General features: G+C 39.1%; 1 long non-coding RNA gene across 1 annotated transcript; it reads left to right on the top strand.

Moving 5' to 3' along the window:
* Nucleotides 1-103: 103 nt before the first annotated feature.
* LOC113487424 lies at nucleotides 104-8,136 on the top strand. The gene is made up of 3 exons (XR_003399781.1): nucleotides 104-249; nucleotides 6,088-6,189; nucleotides 8,076-8,136. It is a non-coding gene; the product is annotated as an uncharacterized LOC113487424 (long non-coding RNA).
* Nucleotides 8,137-8,332: the final 196 nt, after the last annotated feature.

The raw sequence follows: 8,332 nt of genomic DNA, 5'->3' as shown, positions 1-8,332 counted from the left end.
AGTGGGCCGGCGGGCGCGTAGGGCCGCCGGCTGCGGACTGAGGCCGCCTGTGCCCGGTGCTGTACAAGTTGGGTCTACTAAGAGCCTGCAGGCAGGATGGGGGAGAGAAGTTCATACGGGTGGAATAACCGAGTGGGGAGCACTGGTTAATGATGGCGTTGAGAGTGATGCGCAGTGCAACATTTGTAGCACACCAATTATCTTTGCCGTTGTCACTGCCTAATTGGGATAAACCATTTAGAGCGAAAGGTTTATGTTGCTGTTTAGCTTACCCTAGGCTTTCTGCATAAAGTAGTGCTGTCTGAAGACTATGCGGGTTATGGTGTTCATGTAAAAATAATGAACGTGATTTTTGCAGTCAACTTTTCTTTCCTTCCTTAGGCTAGAAAAATGTAAAATTAGGTAGAGGAACTGGTATTGCATTTAACCCTTTCCAATTATTTCGCAGGGTGCTAGTTCAGATAGCATGGACCATGTTTACCTAGAGGGACTTCCTCTTACAATCACTGATGCACAGACCATCCCACCTTCAGTTAGCACTTACCACAGCGTTGTTCTTCCATCTTCGGACATCTTGTATAACACGTGTCATTAGCAATGACAGTGGTTGGTAATTGTACTGAATGCACTTCCAATGGTAAGAAGTGACCAGCCAACATCTCCTTGGGGACTTGCTGCCTATGAGCTATTTTGTTGGATGATTCTTAGGAATTGCATCCACTTTTTTGTTCAGGTATCCCAATGATGTTTGGAGAAATGTGCTTACTCTCAAGGACAGAAGTCATAGATGGCCCCAAAGCAGTCTGGTGTGGGCTGCAAGAACACATTGAAAACTCAACATGTTTGATACAGCTTATGCAAAATATCATAATCTAATGTTTATTGTTATTTGGTTATGGGACACATGTTTCTTGCACTTTGGATGTGAATTCTGCTTGAGAGAAGTGAGGCCATTATCTTTGTTCTACACAAACCAGTCAACAGTATAGCCAGTTATTCATCCTTTTTCAACTTCTGTCAGAGGTTTCTGGTTTTGTCTTTGGCATGTCTTGCTTATGGAAAGGAGGCATCATTGCTTCGTGAAGGAAGTGATGTAGAGTAGAAACAAACAAAAGCTTGGCTTATCAAAGTCTCACATGGTTAGTAGGGGACTTAAAAGGAGAAGTAGCTGCCTTGTAAGAATGGTTCAGTATTAGTAGCTGTTTAAGCAGTTCTTTTTCCATTCAGCTTTTGACAAAAATAGCTGTAAAGGAGCATGTGAACCTCAGAGCATGCAGTCTATTTTTTGATACATCCTGACTTACATTTGTCAGCTTTAGATTCTCTAGTATGGCACTTTGAGTCTGTGTAAAATGTAGAATACAAGAGATCAGTTTCTTGGGCCAAAAAAATCCTTTGAGTTCATTCCTGAAAGGTGATGATTGCTTCAGTGATACGACATCACCTGCTCAAAGCAAGTGCTTTGAATCAATAGCTCTTCACTGCTGATTGTATTCTGTCTGATTTACTATTAAGTTCATTCACTCAATTCTTCTGTTTGGGAGCATACGCTAAGATTTTCTGTGTACCTTATGCTTTTTCCCATCAGTCAGGCATGCACCTTACATTTTTGGCTCCAGTATAGGGAAGGTGGTTAGCTTGTTCAGATGGATCTGGTGAGCTTTTAAACCTCCTGTGAGACAACTTCTCTTGCTAACCTTTTCTACAAAAAACACTACTCTAGTTTCAATACACTATCTTTGCATTGCCCCTAAAAACATTTTTCCACAACCTGAGGCTGTAAATAATTCCCTGGTATGCAGATTATTGACCTTATCTGAGAACATCAAAGCACTGCAGTCTGTGCTGATTCTGTGGCTTTCCATCCCACACCTACAATGTAAGGTTCCTTTCAGCAGCACATCAAGTGGTATCCGGGAATCTGATAAATATAATGTAGTATTTGAACTGATTCCAGCTTCTGTGCCTAGCAATAATTTGGTCTTTTGTCTATGCCAACAAAAGGCAAGGGGAATCTTGCTTTTTTTCAATTGGGCATTCAGTGAAGTATTCACATAGAGGGATTTGGCTTTTCTCCTTTGAGTGTGCTGCTGCTTTTCACTTACAAGTACTCTTGATGCATATATTTGAATATTGCAATGAGGAAAAACCTGATCCTCAGTGCTAGGAAGACAAAATGTTATTTCCAGTGTCATACTGTTGTACCTGGCTAGACACAGCACAGCACTTAAAATGGACACTTGTACATTAGGTAAGTCACAGTGACAATGTCAGTACAGTTCAGCATGCCTCACACTTGCCATGGAAAGAGCATCTTGCAAAGAAAAGATTGCACTAGAAGAATTTTCATGCTAGCTACTTAACTTTTTGTGATGTCTTCCTTAGGGCACTGACTTCAACAAAGTAAATGAATGTCTTTTAAGTGGCTTCAGACCCTCTCAAGTATAATCATCAAACTGATTTTAACTGAGCTATGATTTGAACCAGTGGCACAAAAGCAAGAAAATTTCAATAACCAGACTCTTGGATATGCTGTTCTCATATTGTTTCCCTGGGTCATTATTGCTTACCTTTTTAGATATGATTCTTTGTGCTTTTTGTATATCTTAAAGCATGATTGGAAATTACAGCTATTCAGACATGTTGGTTTAGTTACATGTGGAAATTCATTGCTTCAATTTTTTTGGCTCCTAATCCTTGAAGAGAATGTATGAATACATTCAAAATCTCTGCTTATATGTGATACTCTTATGTATGTTGATCCTGCAGTATATTCACTAGTTTATAAAAACTAGTCCTCAAGCCATTGAACCTTCTTGCAGAATTTGCCCCAGGGAAATGATGTGTTGTAAATCTTGCTTTATTAGGGTTCCACAGACCAGCTGCTAACTGCTGATCTTTGTCTTAAGGACTTAGAGTTTGGGAACCTCCTCCTTCAGGCCCAAAGTGTGAAACCTGGTTCCATCACTGGGGAAAAGAGAGGAAGAAATCTTTTGTTTGGTTCACTGTGGCTAGGGTTTGCTAAGTTCTCAGGAACATACCAACCTCACTTTTCTCACCACTGAGCTGTTCAGTTTACAGTGGTTACTTTTACTCACGATCCTTTTATGCTACTCTGTTAAAATATGGGATCAAAGACTGAAAAAGAATATAGAGAGATCCTTCCAAAAAAGTCCCTGTGACAACTAGAATTTGCACAGTATCTTTGACTTATGGCTCCAGGTACTTTATTTTTTCAGGAAAAGGAAAAAAAATAGTTTTTATAAAATACAAAACAACAAGAATCTGTGCTTGTTTAACTGATACAGGTTGAACTGCAGTGTATGCAAGGATCAGGTCTCGCTGCCCTACATGCAAAGTGCTGTTCATGGTTTGTGTTCCAATTCATCATTCAGACTCTGGTTGTGCTGTCTCCTAACTGACTTTGGTGCTGTTGGTTTCCTGCCTCCTTGAGCTTAGTCTTGCTGACTTGAATTAGAAGACAAAGCTCAATCAAACATTCCCTCCTCACCGCCCCCTCCAATTAGCATAGTAAAATCTAGTAAGAAGATGACAGTTTTTTTTCCCATGGACTGCTGTGCTCTGGTGCTTGTGCTGAGCACTCTGCTAAATCTTCAGTAATAAAAAAAATATACATTGCACGAGGGGAAATAAATCTTGTTTCATAATGTGGGGTTTCAGACCAGTCCTGCTTTCTCTGGCTCATGAGAGGTTGCTGTACCAAGAGAATCATTTCCCTTTGTCATGTGCTGACTCCTCTTGAACTCCTCTGTCGCTGTGGTTCTGCAGACTGCTGCAGAATGACTCTTCTTGAATCATATTTGCATATCATTTCCTTTCATCACAGGCTGCTTGCTGGAAGATCAGCTCTCCTGTGTCTTATATTGGTCATTTGCTTTTACTCCTAAAGAAAGATGGTTTAGATTTGTTCCATGTCTGCTCTGACCTTATGTTGATAGTTTTTCTACTGGGTCTGTACAACATCTCCCTCTTTCTGGCTGTGTCCCAAACTGTGTTTATATTTACAGTAGTTATGTAGCATTTAGCTGTAAGAGCGGCTTTTCCCTAGTCCTTTCTGAGAGCAACATTAGCAAATAAGTTTGTTACCTTATTTTTGGAAAATTCAGGTTCAGATTTTAATCCGATGTAGTTTACCTGAGTGTGAACCTCACCTCAGACAGATCGCCAGTCTGTTTTTCACATGTGTGTTATGATAGAGGAGAGGTTTTTTGCCTACTATTGACCCAAGAGAATTCAATAGAACAAACCTGGAATTCATCTGCTTCAGCTCCTTCATTATGTATTACTTCTGTATTTTTATTTAATGTTAGGAAATATAAGCCTGACTTCGTTCACAGGGATTCTGCCTGAGTGTCTGTTCTTGCTTTCTGTTGGATATAAAGTAGATACTGTAGAGATAACAGAACGTGTCTGTGTATGCAGTTGTGTCACTGCTGGGGAAGGTGTCTATATATATATTTGCTGGATGCAGTGCTGAGACCAGTAATACAGGAGATACTGTTGGTTTGTTTACAATAGAAAGCTACTAGTATTTGGGTACGTCTGTTTGATCTCCTATTACAGAACACTTATAGCACTATAAAAGCACTTCATTTGCATTTACTCATTCTGGTAATAAAAATACCATAAAATCTTACTATGAGTCATTTTACATGTATATAGCTTTGTTTATACTCAGCTTTTAAAAACACAACTTCTTAAAACAAACCCAAACACACTGATGAGTCATATGATCATCAGTAAAATGTCTGAGTACCTATTAGAGTTTATAAAGCATGGTCTGTAGATTAAATGATTTATAACAGGCATTTGTGCTTTATTTGATTCTGGATTAAATCTCAAAATGCCCAGAAAATTCCCTGCAGTATTAGCCCAACTCCAGATTTGCACCATTCTAGCCAAAAGATCCATACTCTTTCCTATGAAGTTGAAAGAAGAATATTTTGGGACAAAAATCTCTTTTGAAGAGATCCTTGTTCCTCTATATTCTTTAATTTTTATTAAAATTGTAGACAGCACAGCTTTAATCTTGAAGGCAACCAAGACCTCCTATACTCTTTTGTAGTTGAGAAAGAGAACTTGCATAAAAGTGGGCTCAACTGCCTCTCATTTCTCGTCATTGAGTTGCTGCTCTGCTTTACAAATGCCAGTTTGGGTGTTTTAGTGGAGGTGTTCTTGGTTTTGCTTATATTTTTCTCTTCAGAGAGATCTTCACGGTTCTTGTCTTATCTGGCATTTTGGTCTTGTCCACGCCATTAGCTGTAGTGCTGTCTGGAGTCTTACTGCCACCTAACAAAGCACTGGCAGTTGTTTATACAGAAAACAGGGTAATTCTTGCTAACGCAAAAGTCGGCAGGATATCAGCTAAGGTTTAGGCTCTCATATGGATATCAGAAGCAAACTTGGTTGTAGTAGGTAACAAAAAAAAAAAAAAGAAAACCACCCTCGTGTATTAGGACACAGCTGTTGTGGTAACTGACAGGGCCTCAGGAGCAGCAACTTTCTCTGAGGTGGCTACGCTGTAGTGCTGTGTGAAGATTCTTGGTGTCCTGTGAACTCTAGTCCTGAGCCCCTGTTGAAGGCAAGGTACTAGAAGTGCTGTACTCAAACATCTGACTCTTTCCAAAATCTAATTGATATGTAGTATGAGTTAGATCTCCTTCAGTAAAATCAAAGCATGATAGATGGTACAGAGGCAGTTTACATTTAAAATCCATCATTACCCACCATGTCAACAGTCTTTCATAATAGAAAAGAGATCATCTCTTGGGACGAGTAGTGTGGAAATGAGGGGAGACAATGGTGGAAGGATCTGGTTACGGTTTTGGTGTGGGAGTCCTGTCATCTACTGTTGGGATTTTTTTTGTTGTCTCATGGATTACTTGAGAAAGTAAGTTGTTATCCCAATCGGTACCTTATAACATACTGCACAAAGGGGCCCTTGTGATATCTTTTCTGAATAGGTGTTTTTTGAAATATTCACATGAAAGAATAGTGAAGTGAAAAAAATAGTGTAGGGTTTACCTTCAAGATTCATCCTCATGTGAGATACTTCTTTTCATGCAGATTAGAAGTGATACATCAGAGATCCTGGATGAGACCATTCCGCTCATTAAAGACAAGGTGATGGAAATGAACCACATCTATGCCAAAGTCGATAAATTAGAGGTTTGTTCATTGCATTAGAAAATTTACATCCTTCTTTTTATGTGTTTTATAAGTTCATTGTTCAGGTATTTATATGGAGCATTCAGATGTTTATGACACTCTATTGTCTTATTTTAAATCAGTATGTTTACTCATGGTTAAGCACATATAAGTGTTTATGGTTTTGGAACATCACTGAGTAATTTATTGCTGTGGATTCTACAATTCCTAATGGCAGATTAAAAGCATTAGTTGTGGTTTTGGTGTTAATAATAATGCTATTAATATTCATTTGTTCTGTGACTTGAAGGTGTATCTGTGAAACCATTTATAATTTCAAAAATTCATGTCTCGCATCCAGTGCTGGACATACCCATCTAAAGTTGTTGATGATCATCTTACATAGTAGTGGAGAGATCTCTGAGCTCCCATCTTCTGTCGTGTCTGGCTCGGTGTTTATTGTACCCTGAATGAGGGAAGCCAGTATGACTCACTGAGATGATGCCCTCACCATATTTAGTAAGCACTATGTTAAAATTTGTGTCAGCTGAGGGCAAGTTTGCCTCTGGGAAGAATGTAATGAAAACATGACGAGATAAATTGTATGATGTTTAAAATCAGTTTTAACTGACTCAGTGTGAAAGAAACCAAGTGTTTGTGGCATTAAATCCAGATAGGCAGTGCTTAAGCTTCAGGCTCTGCCTCTGTGCAAAGTAATATCCTCTGGTAGGGTTTATTATACTGGGATGGACGGGGCAATTGACTTAACTTTCAGCAAGTTTTCTTTAAATGCAATTTATTTTTTGTAGTTTGCATTTTTATGCCTACATTTGATAACAGACTTATCAAACCACTTTATATTTTAGGGAATTGCACAGAACCAGGAGAAAGCTTCAGACAGGAAATTGAAGCAAGGTGTTTTAGAACAAAACTGGGAGTCAACTGTTAACCTGTTTAGAAACCTGCCTAGTTTTCCGAACTGAGTACCCCAGTCCAAGAAATAGCTAGCGGTTTCTCAGCATAACTTGACAATTTGGCCATACTTGAATGTGTATCTAAGATAGGACCATGAAAAAGGGCTAACTGAATCAGTCTCCAAACCAACTGTTTCTGGAATTGTCTCATCCATGTAGGTCTTTTTGCATATTCTATGCTTATAGGTGGTTGGAATTTGCCGGGGAGTGTGTGTGTGTGGGGGGTGTTTTTGTCTTTGAACAGGAAACGAAAATGAAAACTCTAAGCAATTACTTGTGCCAAATTATGGTAAACAGGGTTCCTTATTGCTTTTTTCCCCTCTAATACAGGGGAAAAAAAAAAATCCTTCCTGACCCCATTCCCTTAGTACAGCTGTAGGGACACAGTAATTTAGAATATGAAGAAAACACCAGTCTTTGCTAGGCTACAGGTTGTCCTTGAATAATGCAGCAGAATATTGTTGAGAGGCTTTTTTTTGGTTATCAAGGGAGCCTAATACCTTGATTGGCCAGGAATCAGTTCTTCTTCCTAATATTACCAGCTGTAATGGCAGTAATCTGAGAGCACAAGATTAAATTGGCAATTTGAGCAGTAGTTAATGTTTTAATTAGAACTTTTAAATTTAAAGCTTAGCATCCATGGGGATTTTCAAGGGAGAAATTAACTTGTACTCCTGAGAGTAGAAAAGGAAAGGACTGTTGTGTAATGGTTATATAGGATGAGAATCTGCTGGGTTTTAATTTTGATGTTGCCACTGGTACATTTTGGGCAATTAATTTACCTGTTCAGCCTCACCTTCCCCATCCCTAAAATGGGCAGTGATCGATTTCTCAGGGGGGTAAAAAAAGTGGAGCTTAATCATTAATAGAGAGTATCAAAACACTTTCCAAACTGTTCTGCATTTTAAGAAGTAAATACTGTGTTCTTTCTAGTTGGCTTTCCCTTATGGCTCAAATTGCAACTGAAGCTGAACACATGTAAGTTTTAGGTCAATAATTACTGACCTTTTTTAGCTAAAATCACCTGTTGTTACCTTTTCCTCTGCTGTCTACTCCCTCCTACCACTCTGGCCACTTCCTCACTCCCACCAGCAGTAGCAGTCACTTTGTGGGTTCTGAAGAGCTTTCACCTCACTGCTGAAGTGTTGCCAGACCTTTAGACACTGTGCAAGTGCTTACATACTCTGCAT

This window comes from Athene cunicularia (assembly GCF_003259725.1).
Source record: "Athene cunicularia isolate RWA chromosome 20 unlocalized genomic scaffold, athCun1 chr20_part1, whole genome shotgun sequence".
Classification (NCBI taxonomy): domain Eukaryota; kingdom Metazoa; phylum Chordata; class Aves; order Strigiformes; family Strigidae; genus Athene; species Athene cunicularia.
Note: the sequence above shows the minus strand (reverse complement) of the source record. Positions and strands in the feature narration are given on the sequence as shown.